This window comes from Helianthus annuus, chromosome 15, assembly GCF_002127325.2.
Source record: "Helianthus annuus cultivar XRQ/B chromosome 15, HanXRQr2.0-SUNRISE, whole genome shotgun sequence".
Lineage (NCBI taxonomy): Eukaryota > Viridiplantae > Streptophyta > Magnoliopsida > Asterales > Asteraceae > Helianthus > Helianthus annuus.
In genome coordinates, this window is record NC_035447.2 from 127,753,826 (window position 1) to 127,767,996 (window position 14,171).

Consider the following 14,171-nt stretch of genomic DNA (forward strand, 5'->3'; position numbering starts at 1 on the left):
ACCGGATACCCCCCCCCCTAATGGGATCGGCCAACATGATGTGACAAGGGGAGTACAACCTTTTGATTATTATATTGGTTTCGTGGATATCTAGAAGACATAAAACCGATGGACGAAAGAGCTTGATTTTCTCTATATAAACCCACACACACACAAGACTTGTCACCATTTCACCAACACCCAACTCTCTCTCCCTCTTGCTCCCTTCTCGGCCGTAACCCCCCACCCACAACCATCCATCTTTCGGTTCTTGTTTGGCCATTCCAAGCTTATACAAGGTGTTCGGGTCACGTATAAGGAAGCTTGAAGCAAGCGGAAGTTGAAGGACCTCGTTCATTTGCTTTTATCCACGCCATTTCCGACTAGATTCTTCCCTAGCCCCGAGCTAGAGGTATAATGTTTAAAACTCGCTCTTGATCGTATCTAAAGTGGTTAATATGATTTTTAACGGTTAAAAGTTGGAATCATGCGTTTTGAATCTTTAAAGACTACTAAAACTCGAATATTGTTGGTTAAAAGCTTATAACGCGTGTAAAAGTCGTAGTATTCGAATATGTTGATTATTGAGGCCCGATCTACGATGTGGTGGCTCTTATCATTGTTTAACCCGACTTTGTTAAGATCACGAATCTTGACATACGCTTGTTTCTATTGGTACAAGGGTTAAAAGGTGAAACTCCACCACACGAGAAACATGAACTTGTGTAAAAGTATTTTGACTTGTAAAATAGTACTTAAAACGAGCCGATCTACGTATGTACAAGTGGTATATTCGTAGAACCAAGTGTCGAGAAAATCATGTTTTATAAAAGTTGGATAACATGTTAACAAATATGATTTTTACAAACTACAAGTGTATAAACACTTGTGAAACGAAAGATCCGACAAAATAACAATTTTTACAAAAGTTGTCGGGAAGTTGTAAAGAATGATTTGTTCCAAAAACGGGGTTTTTACAAGACTAAACTATTTTACACCTAGATCCACTAAATATAAGGTGATCTACATTACGACTTTCGGAAAAATTACAAGTTCATGTAACAATGTGATTTTATATACTAGTCTACAAGTTTAATGTATTGAAACTGGTTTGAAGTATCGGAACTTGATTGGTTGATTTAAAGAAATTGTTGAAGTGATTTTGTAAAAGAAAATGATACGCTTGAAAGCGTGGCCACCTCCAGTTACAGGGGAAACTCTGGCGAAATTTTTTTCTAAAATCTAACACTTAGAATTATTTACAAGTGTTAGACTATTTTTGATATGTTTTCAAAATACATTTCGCCATGACTTTATTTATTAAATAATCGGAGGTGGGATTTTCACAAAAACTAAACGTGATAAATATTTATTCAATAGATATATTTGTCACCACACTGTTTATGATTATTTTGTGAAAATATATAAATATTATTTTTAGAGTAAAAATAATGTTTACAAACTTTGTCGAACCCAAAATAATACCAACGCCTACACGACAAACATATAAGTTACAACGGTAATTATTATTACCACTAAATCGCCAAAACGTAACTTACGCCTTATCCAGAAATATTCATAAATGCGGATATTGTCAACGTATTATTTTGGAAAGTATTATGCGAAGAGAAAATATATTATTTTTGAGAAAAATAATTATATTTTGGAATGAGAAGTAAAATATATTAAGTGAGACTTCATATCATAAACGCACATGTATTAATTCCCCCATCCTTGGGAAGGAAATTAACTACAAAATATATACAAGGAACGGTTGTCTAACTGTTTCCCGAAAATTAAACTATAAAGCTAAAGCACGGCCATCCGTCTAATAGAATTAGCACATGTAGGTCGTTGCACAGCTTTCGGACATTTGGAGTGCTTGATTTAGCTACGCACTGACTGTGAGTTCATGTCCCCCTTTTCTCTTAACTGTTTTCAGTTTTCTAAACTGCGGGGGTGAAATACATGTTACAATGATTATGAATATGTTTATACATGGTATGGTTAGCGTAAGGAGGTTTGTTACTTAGATCATGTGAGTGGGTAGGCGGAAACTTGAGGCCATTAATCCTCATAGTAGGACCGAGGGACAGGAGCGGTAGATCTATCTGGGTGTAGCGAGCCCAGCCCCGGGTCCAGCTGAACGGACCTCGGGGTGACATAGTGCCCGACGCATAAATCCGCTAGGTTTGAGTCATCCCTACTTTTACTTCACACATATCAATGGCCTTGCAAACCATTGGTGATCTCTTTTTCCTTATTTGCTACATACCAGGTTTTTGATAAAGATAAAGGTTTATTTACTCACTATCGCATGAACTCGCTCAACATTATTGTTGATTTTTCAACTTACATGTATTTCAGGAAACTAACGATCTGGCGCGGTATGGCTTGTTTTTCCGCTGCATTAAGCCCGAGGTCATCCAGGGTTCGAGGCTTGTGACTCTTTCCTGGACAAGTCACAGTCCCTGAACCATGTTTACTGTAAGTTTGCATTTGTAATGTTTAGACAAAGTTATGGTTGTTGGGTGTTAACCCGTTAAGACAATGTTTAATATTTTTATCAATGGATGATCTTGCATATTTTTAATTCATATAGCTTGTTATGATTAAGCTATGGTATTAAGAAGTCACACCAAAATAACCACGCTTCCGCAAAGCCAGGGTGTGACAGCTTGGTATCAGAGCTCTGATCATAGCGAACTAGGATTCCTTCTCGAGTCTAGACTATGATCACTAGGGCTCTCACGAAAACATTTTTACTGCATACCACTTAAGTCCAGATCCAAAACGTTTTAATAAACAAATGTTGAGCATATTTTATTTATTATTTTTAGGCTCATTCTGGGAGGCTGAGGCTCGGTCTGGGAGACTGAGGCTCGGTCTGGTAGGCTGAGGCTCGATCTAATGGATCGAGGTAGTTGTCTAGTGGGACTAGGGAGTCAGTCTGGGAGGCTGGGAGAGTTTGCTAGTGGGACTAGGGAGTCAGTCTGGGAGGCTGGGAAAGTTTGCTAGTGGGACTAGGGAGTCAGTCTGGGAGGCTGGGAAAGTTGGCTAGTGGGACTAGGAAGGACAGTCTGGGAGGCTGGGAGGCTAGTGGGACTAGGAGGATTATGTGATTATTACTTGGTAACTTGTGTGAATACCTGATTTACTGATTTTTGTGCATATTTTGTGTTTATGTTACAGACCCATGGACTCACCAGCCACGGGTGATTCAGATACCACCGGACCTTTACCCATAGTATCGGACGACATTGTGTCTTCAGAGCACGAGGTGCATACCTCCGACTTCACCAGCACTGATGATGATGACTCCTTGCCCTTCGCTCTACCCGAGGGTGCTTATGAGCCTATTGATGGCGATCCTGCTGAGTATCTTCCCCTGGTTGCGATTCCAGCTCCCATACCCCTTGCTTCTTATCCAGCATACGACTTGCTACCCGACGCCGAGGCTGACGGCGACATTGATCTCTTTGAGGACGAGCCTTACGAGGATGAGATTCCTGATGCAGCCCCTCTTTCCGCTGGCGATCTTTTGATGATCGCTGGTGCTCCCGTTGAGGACTCGCCCGCCCATTCGCCAGTCCCAGACTCCTTTGAGTCTGTGGCATCTGTACCGTCTCACGAGGTGAGCACGCAGCATTTTGTACATGACTCGGACCCCGATCAGGCATCTTCTGCCGCACCCATCCCGAGCTTTGTGTTCGAGCACGACGACATTGAGGATTCTGATCCCGTTTTTCCTCCAGGATTTGATCCTGATCGCGATATTGAGTATATTCCTATGGACCAGCATATGGAGGACCCTGTTGATCCCGTCGATCCTATCGATCCCTTTGATCCGGAGTTTGATTTTGACATGGCTTTTGACGACCCAGAGCCTGCCTTGGCCCCAGAGCAGGCAGCTGCTCTCGATCCCGTGCATGAGCATGACTTGGTACATGCTGACGTTCCTGTTGAGCCCGTTTTGGCTGACCCACCTGTTGGAGATGTTCCTTTGATTGTTGATGATCATGCTATAGCTGATGATCCTGTTATTGATCCACCTTTTGTTGATCCCCCTTTGATTGCTGATATCCCTGTTGACCACCCAGTTGAGCCTGTTGCACCCGTTGATCCTGTCATTGCTCCGTTTGATCCTGTACCCCTCGAGCCTGAGCACGCTCTATTTGCAGAGCATATGGATCCAACCGATGAGGAGGCACAGCACGGTTGGATACCTGCTGACGAGGATGTTCCACCGTTTCCCCCACATCACACTGACGCACATCATACTGATTTCACATTTCAGATCCCACCGTTTGTACCTCCAGCGGGGCCTGGAGAGGGCTCTTCAGCCCACCCTTTTGGTCACATACCGATGCCTACGCCTTTCATGCCCCAGATGACACCTGTTCCATCTTCTGTTCATGTAGCACCATTCGATCCCACCAGCACGCCACTGCTTTGGTCATCCTCCTCTCCGATGCCACCCACTGATCCATATCATCCATTCCATATGGGGCATACCATAGAGGACGTCTTGATGTCCTTTGTCCATCAGCATGAGTCCCATACACAGCGACTCCAGGAGCTCGAGAGGGCTCAGCTATCACTAGGCCCATATCATGGTCAGACATCTTCACCTTTTCAGCCGTTTCGATCATTACCCCCGGACTTTGCTGCCCGACTTTCGACTTTGGAGCAGCAGATCGCTTCTGTTATTCGCACTCAGCAGGCGATGGAGGAGGATTGGCTTCATTTACGCCGCTTACTCTACACTCACTTTCCCCCTCCTCCACCCCCATCTGCATAGAGCTCATCGGTGCCATAGTGGTAGACGATGGTGAGACGACAGCGATTGTAACTGCACAGCCTTTTGGAGACCATCTGATGATTTCTGACTTTTGTTGATACTTATTTGATGTACCTGATGTATGTGATACTGATATGGTATAGTTTTGTACAGGGGTGATATAGCCCCTATTTGGTTGATAGTTGTATGACACGCTTACTACACTTTATGGTCTCGATATATGTAGCAATCGCGGTATTCTCACCATATCTGATGCACTTGGTTTCTTATTTATATTTTTGCAACATGGGATGTTGGGACATGGGATGTTGTATGTATGATATTTGCAACATGGGATGTTGGGACATGCGATGTTGTATGTATGATATTTGCAACATGGGATGTTGGGACATGGGATGTTGTATGTATGATATTTGCAACATGGGATGTTGGGACATGGGATGATGTATGTATGATATTTGCAACATGGGATGTTGGGACATGGGATGTTGTATGTATGATATTTGCGACATGGGATGTTGGGACATGGGATGTTGTGTGTGATATATTGATAACATGAGATGTTATGTGCTATTATTATTACTATATACGTACGCTTAATTATGGCCTGACCAACGTACACATCTTTAGAAGATGGCGCCAAGACGACAACCTCAGCCGATGCCTACTACTCAGGACGAATTACAGCAAGTCATTGCGGCTGCTATTGCTCAATATGCTGCCTCTTAGGGAGGAATGAGTGGAAGCAACTCTGGCAACACGGGCAACAACAACAATCCACCGCATGGGTGTACCTACAAACAATTCTTGGACTGCAAGCCCATAAACTTCGATGGCACAGGTGGTGCTGTTGCTTTCGTCCGCTGGGCTGAGAAAACCGAGTCCGTACTTCGCATGAGCAAATGCGCGCTAGATCAACAAGTCACTTACATCTCAGGGCTATTTGTGGATGGAGCCCTATCCTGGTGGAATCTACAGGTCCAGACCCTTGGCGAAGCCGCAGCTTACGCACTGACCTGGACTGAATTGAAAGAACTCATGCGCAGAAAGTACTGTTCTCGCGCTGAAATCCAGAGGTTAGAGACCGAATTCTGGCACCTGAAGATGGAAGGTCCCAAGATAGCTGAGTATGTTCAGAGGTTCCACGATTTGTCGCATGTGGTACCCTACATGGTTACACCGGAGTTCAAGAGGATTGAACGCTTCATTTGGGGATTGGCCCCTCAAATAATCAGCATGGTGACTTCTTCCAAACCTGCAACTATCACTGAAGCCATTGATTTGAGTGTGGCTCTCACCGAAGAGGCAATTCGGTTGAACAAGTTTGATGAAGTCGAGCCGAAGAAGAAAGAGACTCATGTGGAGTCGTCAGGTGGAAACAAGCGAAAGTTTTCGAATTTCAAGCAGGGCACCGGGATGGTGGTTAAGAAAGGGGAATTGAATGCGCCAGCTCAAGATACAGCTGGTAGTAAAAAGAAAGGGAAGGGATACATGGGTGCACAACCCAAGTGCAACTCATGCCAACGACATCACTCTGGTCGTTGCAGCTTAAGAGTTTGTGAATCATGTGGGAAGACTGGTCATACGAAGGATTTTTGTTGGGCTAGTGCTGGCCGGGGAGGCCAGGGAGGATCTGGGAATAGGAATAACCGTGGTGGTAATGGGAACCGCCCACAAGGAAACCAGGGAGGTGATGGAAACCGTGCCAATAATGCTAACCAAGCGGGTGCCATGAATCGGAACCAGGGAAACCATCAAGCTGGAAACAATGGTGGGAACGGGCAGAGGCCCGGATGTTTCAACTGTGGAGATCAAGGGCATTACAAGAGGAATTGCCCAGAATTAATCCAGGCACGTGGAAGAGTTTTTAACATGGAAGCCAGGGAAGCGCGCCAGGATCCCAATGTTGTCACTGGTACGTTCCCTGTAAACCAACGCTATGCATCTGTTTTGTTTGATACTGGTGCCGATTATAGCTTCGTATCGCTAGAATTTAAGAACATGCTTGGTTTAGCCGCTAGTAAGTTAGATATTCCATACTCGATCGAATTAGCGAATGGGAAGTTAGTAGAAGCTAACGAGGTGATTCGAGGTTGCGTAATCGAGCTGGGAGAGCGTGAGTTTGCTCTCGATCTACTACCAGTCCAGTTGGGAAGCTTCGACGTGGTAGTAGGGATGGATTGGTTATCGAGTAACAAGGCAGAGATAGTTTGTCACGAGAAGATTATTCGTATCCCGACCGATGATGGTGAGACCATTGTTGTTCATGGGGAGAAGCGTGAGACGCCGTTAAGGATGATTAGCTGCCTGAAAGCGAGAAAGTGTTTGCAGAAAGGATGTGTTGCTTTTCTAGCACACATTGTGGATAAAAAGGCTGCTGAGCCGAAGATCGAAGACATCCCTGTCGTGAGGGAATACCCAGAAGTCTTTCCAGAAGACTTGCCTGGCTTGCCACCTCAAAGGCAAGTGGAGTTTCGCATCGACTTAGTTCCAGGCGCCGCGCCTGTGGCTAAGGCACCCTACAGACTCGCTCCGGTCTGAGATGCAAGAACTGTCGACACAACTTCAAGAGTTGTTAGACAAGGGTTTTATCTGACCAAGCTTCTCGCCTTGGGGAGCTCCAGTTTTGTTTGTGAAGAAGAAGGACGGTAGTTTTCGGATGTGTATTGACTACAGAGAGTTGAACAAGCTGACGATCAAGAATAGGTATCCCCTGCCAAGAATCGACGACCTATTCGACCAACTTCAAGGTTCGAGCTTCTATTCAAAGATCGATCTTCGATCTGGATACCATCAGCTACGGATACAGGAGGAGAGTATCCCGATGACAGCCTTCAGAACTCGATATGGACACTACGAGTTCCTCGTTATGCCGTTTGGGTTGACAAACGCACCTGCTGTGTTCATGGATTTGATGAACCGAGTTTGTAAGCCATACCTGGATAAGTTCGTGATTGTATTCATCGATGACATCTTGATTTATTCGAAGACAAAGGCTGAGCACAAGCAGCATCTTAGGGCCATTTTGGAGCTGCTAAAGAAGGAACAGCTGTACGCCAAGTTCTCTAAGTGTGAGTTTTGGCTAAGAGAAGTGCAATTCCTTGGGCACGTGGTGAACGGAGATGGAATCCACGTGGATCCCACCAAGATCGAGGCGATCAAAGATTGGGAAACGCCAAAGACGCCAACTGAGATTCGGCAATTCTTGGGTTTGGCTGGCTATTATCGAAGGTTCATCGAGAACTTTTCAAAGATCGCTCAACCGTTGACACTCCTCACGCAGAAAGATAAGAAGTTTGATTGGGGAATCAAACAGGATGAAGCATTTCAGATATTGAGAGATAAGCTTTGCAACGCGCCAATCTTAGCTCTACCAGAAAGCACTGACGCCAACTAAGAAGTTTGATTGGGGAATCAAACAGGATGAAACATTCCAGGATGAAGCATTTCAGATATCAAAAGGTTATCGCCTACGCATCACGCCAACTGAAGGTGCACGAAAAGAACTATACCACGCATGGTTTGGAGCTTGGCGCAGTGGTTTTCGCTTTGAAGATCTGGAGACACTACCTTTACGGTACAAAGTGTACAATCTTCACAGATCACAAGAGCCTCCAGCATATATTCAATCAGAAGGAGTTGAATATGAGGCAAAGGCGATGGGTCGAGTTGTTGAACGATTACGACTGCGAGATCAAGTATCATCCAGGGAAGGCGAATGTGGTCGCTGATGCCCTAAGTCGTAAAGAGAGAATCAAGCCCATAAGGGTTAGGGCTATGGAAATGATAATTCAAACCGACCTTTCCTCGCGCGTTCGTGCAGCACAAAAGGAAGCTCTCAAGGAGGGAAACCTTGAGGAAGAATATCTCCGTGGGATGGAGAAGATTTTGGTGCCAAAAAGGGAAGGAACGTTGTGTTTTGAGAAAAGGATTTGGGTTCCTCTATTGGGTGGTTTAAGAGAGATTATCTTCGATGAAGCTCACAAGTCGCGGTACTCTATCCACCCTGGAGCGGATAAGATGTACCAGGATCTTAAAGATTATTACTGGTGGCCTAGGATGAAAGGCGATGTTGCTATATACGTGAGCAAATGTTTAACTTGCGCCAAAGTTAAGGCGGAATACCAGAAGCCTTCGGGACTTCTGCAGCAACCAAAAATTCCCCAGTGGAAGTGGGAAGATATCTCCATGGATTTTATTACGAAGTTGCCAAGAACGCCAAAAGGCCATGACACTATCTGGGTGATAGTGGATCGCTTAACGAAGTCAGCACACTTCTTGCCTATCCGCGAGAAGGATAATACAAGCAAATTGGCTGAAATCTACATGAGAGAGATTGTTACACGCCATGGAGTACCTCTCTCGATTATTTCTGATAGAGATGGGAGGTTCGTATCGAGTATATGGCAATCCTTCCAGGAAGCTTTTGGCTCAAAGCTGAATATGAGCACAGCTTTTCACCCGCAGACCGACGGTCAAAGTGAGCGGACGATTCAGACGTTGGAAGACATGCTGAGAGCATGTGTGATGGATTTAGGCGGTAGCTGGGATAAGCATTTACCCCTGGTTGAGTTTTCATACAACAACAGCTACCACACCAGTATTGGTGCCGCGCCATTCGAAGCTTTATATGGGCGCAAGTGCAGGTCGCCGCTCTGTTGGTCTGACGCGGGTGATAGACAATTGGTAGGTCTCGATGTAGTTCAGGAAACTACAGATAAGATCGCGCAAATCCGAGATCGCATTAGTGCGGCTCGTGACCGTCAGAAGACCTACGCAGATCTGAAAAGGAAACCTCAGGAGTTTGAGGTTGGGGATATGGTTTTGTTGAAAGTATCACCCTGGAAGGGTGTAGCACGATTTGGGAAACGTGGGAAGTTGAATCCGCGCTACATTGGTCCTTTCAAGGTTTTGGAAAGAATTGGGACCGTAGCATACAAGTTGGATCTACCTGCCGAACTGAATAATGTTCACGATACATTTCATGTATCCAATCTGAAGAGAAGTCCAACTCAAGTTAACGTTGCCATTCCTACCGACGAAATCCATATTGATGACACGCTCCACTTCGTTGAAGAACCTGTCGAGGTCACGGATTGGAAAGTGAACAAGACCCATCGGAGCAGTGTCAAGCTCGTCAAGGTTCGCTGGAATGCTAGACATGGTCCTGAGTTCACCTGGGAGCGTGAAGACCGAATGAAAGAGAAATACCCCCACTTATTTCCTGAGAACCCTGCTTCTACAAGCAGAATTTAAAATTTCGGGACGAAATTTATTTAACGGGGGGAGAATGTGACAACCCTCACTAAACCAGGTATCCGTACGACTTAATTAACTATTAATTGTTGCCTAATTACTGTGCTTAACTGGGATTTATGATAAACTGCTACTTGATTGTTGATACTTGTACATATCTGCATCATACTTTGATTTTCCGTCACTACATTATTTACTTACTGAACTCTAGTGACAAACATGATGCACAGTAGCACAGTAGCATTTGGACGGATAACCTATTGAACATGCTGATATAGCCAGCATCAGGCAAACACTGCCTCTAAAGGCCTGAATGAGCCAAAAATATTTTACTACACCCATAGTATGTGTAAGGATACAAGGGTTGTATAAATGCGTCTCTAGGAATAAGATACAGAGATTGGATGTGCCTAAAACGTACTCTAAACACAAGACACAGCACTTTTATCTACATACTAGCTTCTAGCTAACTAATAAAGTGCCAAAACATGAGGAAATATTCCTGACACTTTGCAGAATAAATTGTGTCGCTAAAAATATTAACTACGACGCTTAAAGGATTACTTAAGCACTTTAACGGATTACTATCCAACCGAACAACCGGACTATACCCGGAACATAAAAATATTGCCAAAAATATTATTGGTCTCTTTCTGAGCCAGTTTGGGTCCCTGATTACCCTAACACCCACTTTATAACGCATCATTTAACTAACCGAGTTAACCTTTATCTAACTTGGTTTAATGAAACTAAACTCTAACTGAAAAATCGAGATCCAACCGGATACCCCCCCCCTAATGGGATCGGCCAACATGATGTGACAAGGGGAGTACAACCTTTTGATTATTATATTGGTTTCGTGGATATCTAGACGACATAAAACCGATGGACGAAAGAGCTTGATTTTCTCTATATAAACCCACACACACACAAGACTTGTCACCATTTCACCAACACCCAACTCTCTCTCCCTCTTGCTCCCTTCTCGGCCGTAACCCCCCACCCACAACCATCCATCTTTCGGTTCTTGTTTGGCCATTCCAAGCTTATACAAGGTGTTCGGGTCACGTATAAGGAAGCTTGAAGCAAGCGGAAGTTGAAGGACCTCGTTCATTTGCTTTTATCCACGCCATTTCCGACTAGATTCTTCCCTAGCCCCGAGCTAGAGGTATAATGTTTAAAACTCACTCTTGATCGTATCTAAAGTGGTTAATATGATTTTTAACGGTTAAAAGTTGGAATCATGCGTTTTGAATCTTTAAAGACTACTAAAACTCGAATATTGTTGGTTAAAAGCTTATAACGCGTGTAAAAGTCGTAGTATTCGAATATGTTGATTATTGAGGCCCGATCTACGATGTGGTGGCTCTTATCATCGTTTAACCCGACTTTGTTAAGATCACGAATCTTGACATACGCTTGTTTCTATTGGTACAAGGGTTAAAAGGTGAAACTCCACCACACGAGAAACATGAACTTGTGTAAAAGTATTTTGACTTGTAAAATAGTACTTAAAACGAGCCGATCTACGTATGTACAAGTGGTATATTCGTAGAACCAAGTGTCGAGAAAATCATGTTTTATAAAATTTGGATAACATGTTAACAAATATGATTTTTACAAACTACAAGTGTATAAACACTTGTGAAACGAAAGATCCGGCAAAATAACAATTTTTACAAAAGTTGTCGGGAAGTTGTAAAGAATGATTTGTTCCAAAAACGGGGTTTTTACAAGACTAAACTATTTTACACCTAGATCCACTAAATATAAGGTGATCTACATTACGACTTTCGGAAAAATTACAAGTTCATGTAACAATGTGATTTTATATACTAGTCTACAAGTTTAATGTATTGAAACTGGTTTGAAGTATCGGAACTTTATTGGTTGATTTAAAGAAATTGTTGAAGTGATTTTGTAAAAGAAAATGATACGCTTGAAAGCGTGGCCACCTCCAGTTACAGGGGAAACTCTGGCGAAATTTTTTTCTAAAATCTAACACTTAGAATTATTTACAAGTGTTAGACTATTTTTGATATGTTTTCAAAATACATTTCGCCATGACTTTATTTATTAAATAATCGGACATAGGATTTTCACAAAAACTAAACGTGATAAATATTTATTCAATAGATATATTTGTCACCACACTGTTTATGATTATTTTGTGAAAATATATAAATATTATTTTTAGAGTAAAAATAATGTTTACAAACTTTGTCGAACCCAAAATAATACCAACGCGTACACGACAAACATATAAGTTACAACGGTAATTATTATTACCACTAAATCGCCAAAACGTAACTTACGCCTTATCCGGAAATATTCATAAATGCGGATATTGTCCACGTATTATTTTGGAAAGTATTATGCGAAGAGAAAATATATTATTTTTGAGAAAAATAATTATATTTTGGAATGAGAAGTAAAATATATTAAGTGAGACTTCATATCATAAACGCACATGTATTAATTCCCCCATCCTTGGGAAGGAAATTAACTACAAAATATATACAAGGAACGGTTGTCTAACTGTTTCCCGAAAATTAAACTATAAAGCTAAAGCACGGCCATCCGTCTAATAGAATTAGCACATGTAGGTCGTCGCACAGCTTTCGGACATTTGGAGTGCTTGATTTAGCTACGCACTGACTGTGAGTTCATGTCCCCCTTTTCTCTTAACTGTTTTCAGTTTTCTAAACTGCGGGGGTGAAATACATGTTACAATGATTATGAATATGTTTATACATGGTATGGTTAGCGTAAGGAGGTTTGTTACTTAGATCATGTGAGTGGGTAGGCGGAAACTTTAGGCCATTAATCCTCATAGTAGGACCGAGGGACAGGAGCGGTAGATCTATCTGGGTGTAGCGAGCCCAGCCCCGGGTCCAGCTGAACGGACCTCGGGGTGACTTAGTGCCCGACGCATAAATCCGCTAGGTTTGAGTCATCCCTACTTGCACTTCACACATATCAATGGCCTTGCAAACCATTGGTGATCTCTTTTTCCTTATTTGCTACATACCAGGTTTTTGATAAAGATAAAGGTTTATTTACTCACTATCGCATGAACTCGCTCAACATTATTGTTGATTTTTCAACTTACATGTATTTCAGGAAACTAACGATCTGGCGCGGTATGGCTTGTTTTTCCGCTGCATTAAGCCTAAGGTCATCCAGGGTTCAAGGCTTGTGACTCTTTCCTGGACAAGTCACAGTCCCTGAACCATGTTTACTGTAAGTTTGCATTTGTAATGTTTAGACAAAGTTATGGTTGTTGGGTGTTAACCCGTTAAGACAATGTTTAATATTTTTATCAATGGATGATCTTGCATATTTTTAATTCATATAGCTTGTTATGATTAAGCTATGGTATTAAGAAGTCACACCAAAATAACCACGCTTCCGCAAAGCCAGGGTGTGACAGGGGTAACCCCCACGGCAGGATGCCAGATAAAGGAAACTGTTTTCGAAACAACTTAAAACAAACACCCAACCGTGAACTCACTCAACTTGTTGTTGACTCGTTACTACATGCTTTACAGGACCATAGGTACTTAGCTGGAGCTTGCACGGAGGAGAGTCGTTGTGGGACATGGATAGCTGTGTGCCATGTTAAACTTGGAAACAATTGAACTTATGTTTTGGTTTTAAATCTTATGCTTCCGCTTGCAACTTAAACTATGTTTTGTTTGAACACCAATTGTATTGGTTGGATTTTATAACTACTTATATGCCTGTTCAATATGCCTGTTCAATTGTATTGCTCTGATACCAATTGTAGGTCCCCTTGAGTCTTATGGATCTTCACAGAATCGTCTTTCCAATCAAGAGTGCGGAATCCTCTTGATCAGAATAAGCAGAAAACAAGTAGAAGAACAGAAACAGCAATTCAATCAAACCGGGTTTTATTGATTATCTATCAAGACTGATTACAATCAATCAAACCCTAACCAACTATCCAAATTCGTCCAAGACCTAGTCTCTCATGAAATTCTCTCTCAAACAACTGTTTTGGCTGATTAACCTAAACCCTAATGTCTAACCTTGTTTATATAACACAAGGTTTACAAGTGGGCTAGGTTTACACTCTTGGGCTGCGAATTGGACAGGCCCAATTCGCCCCCCA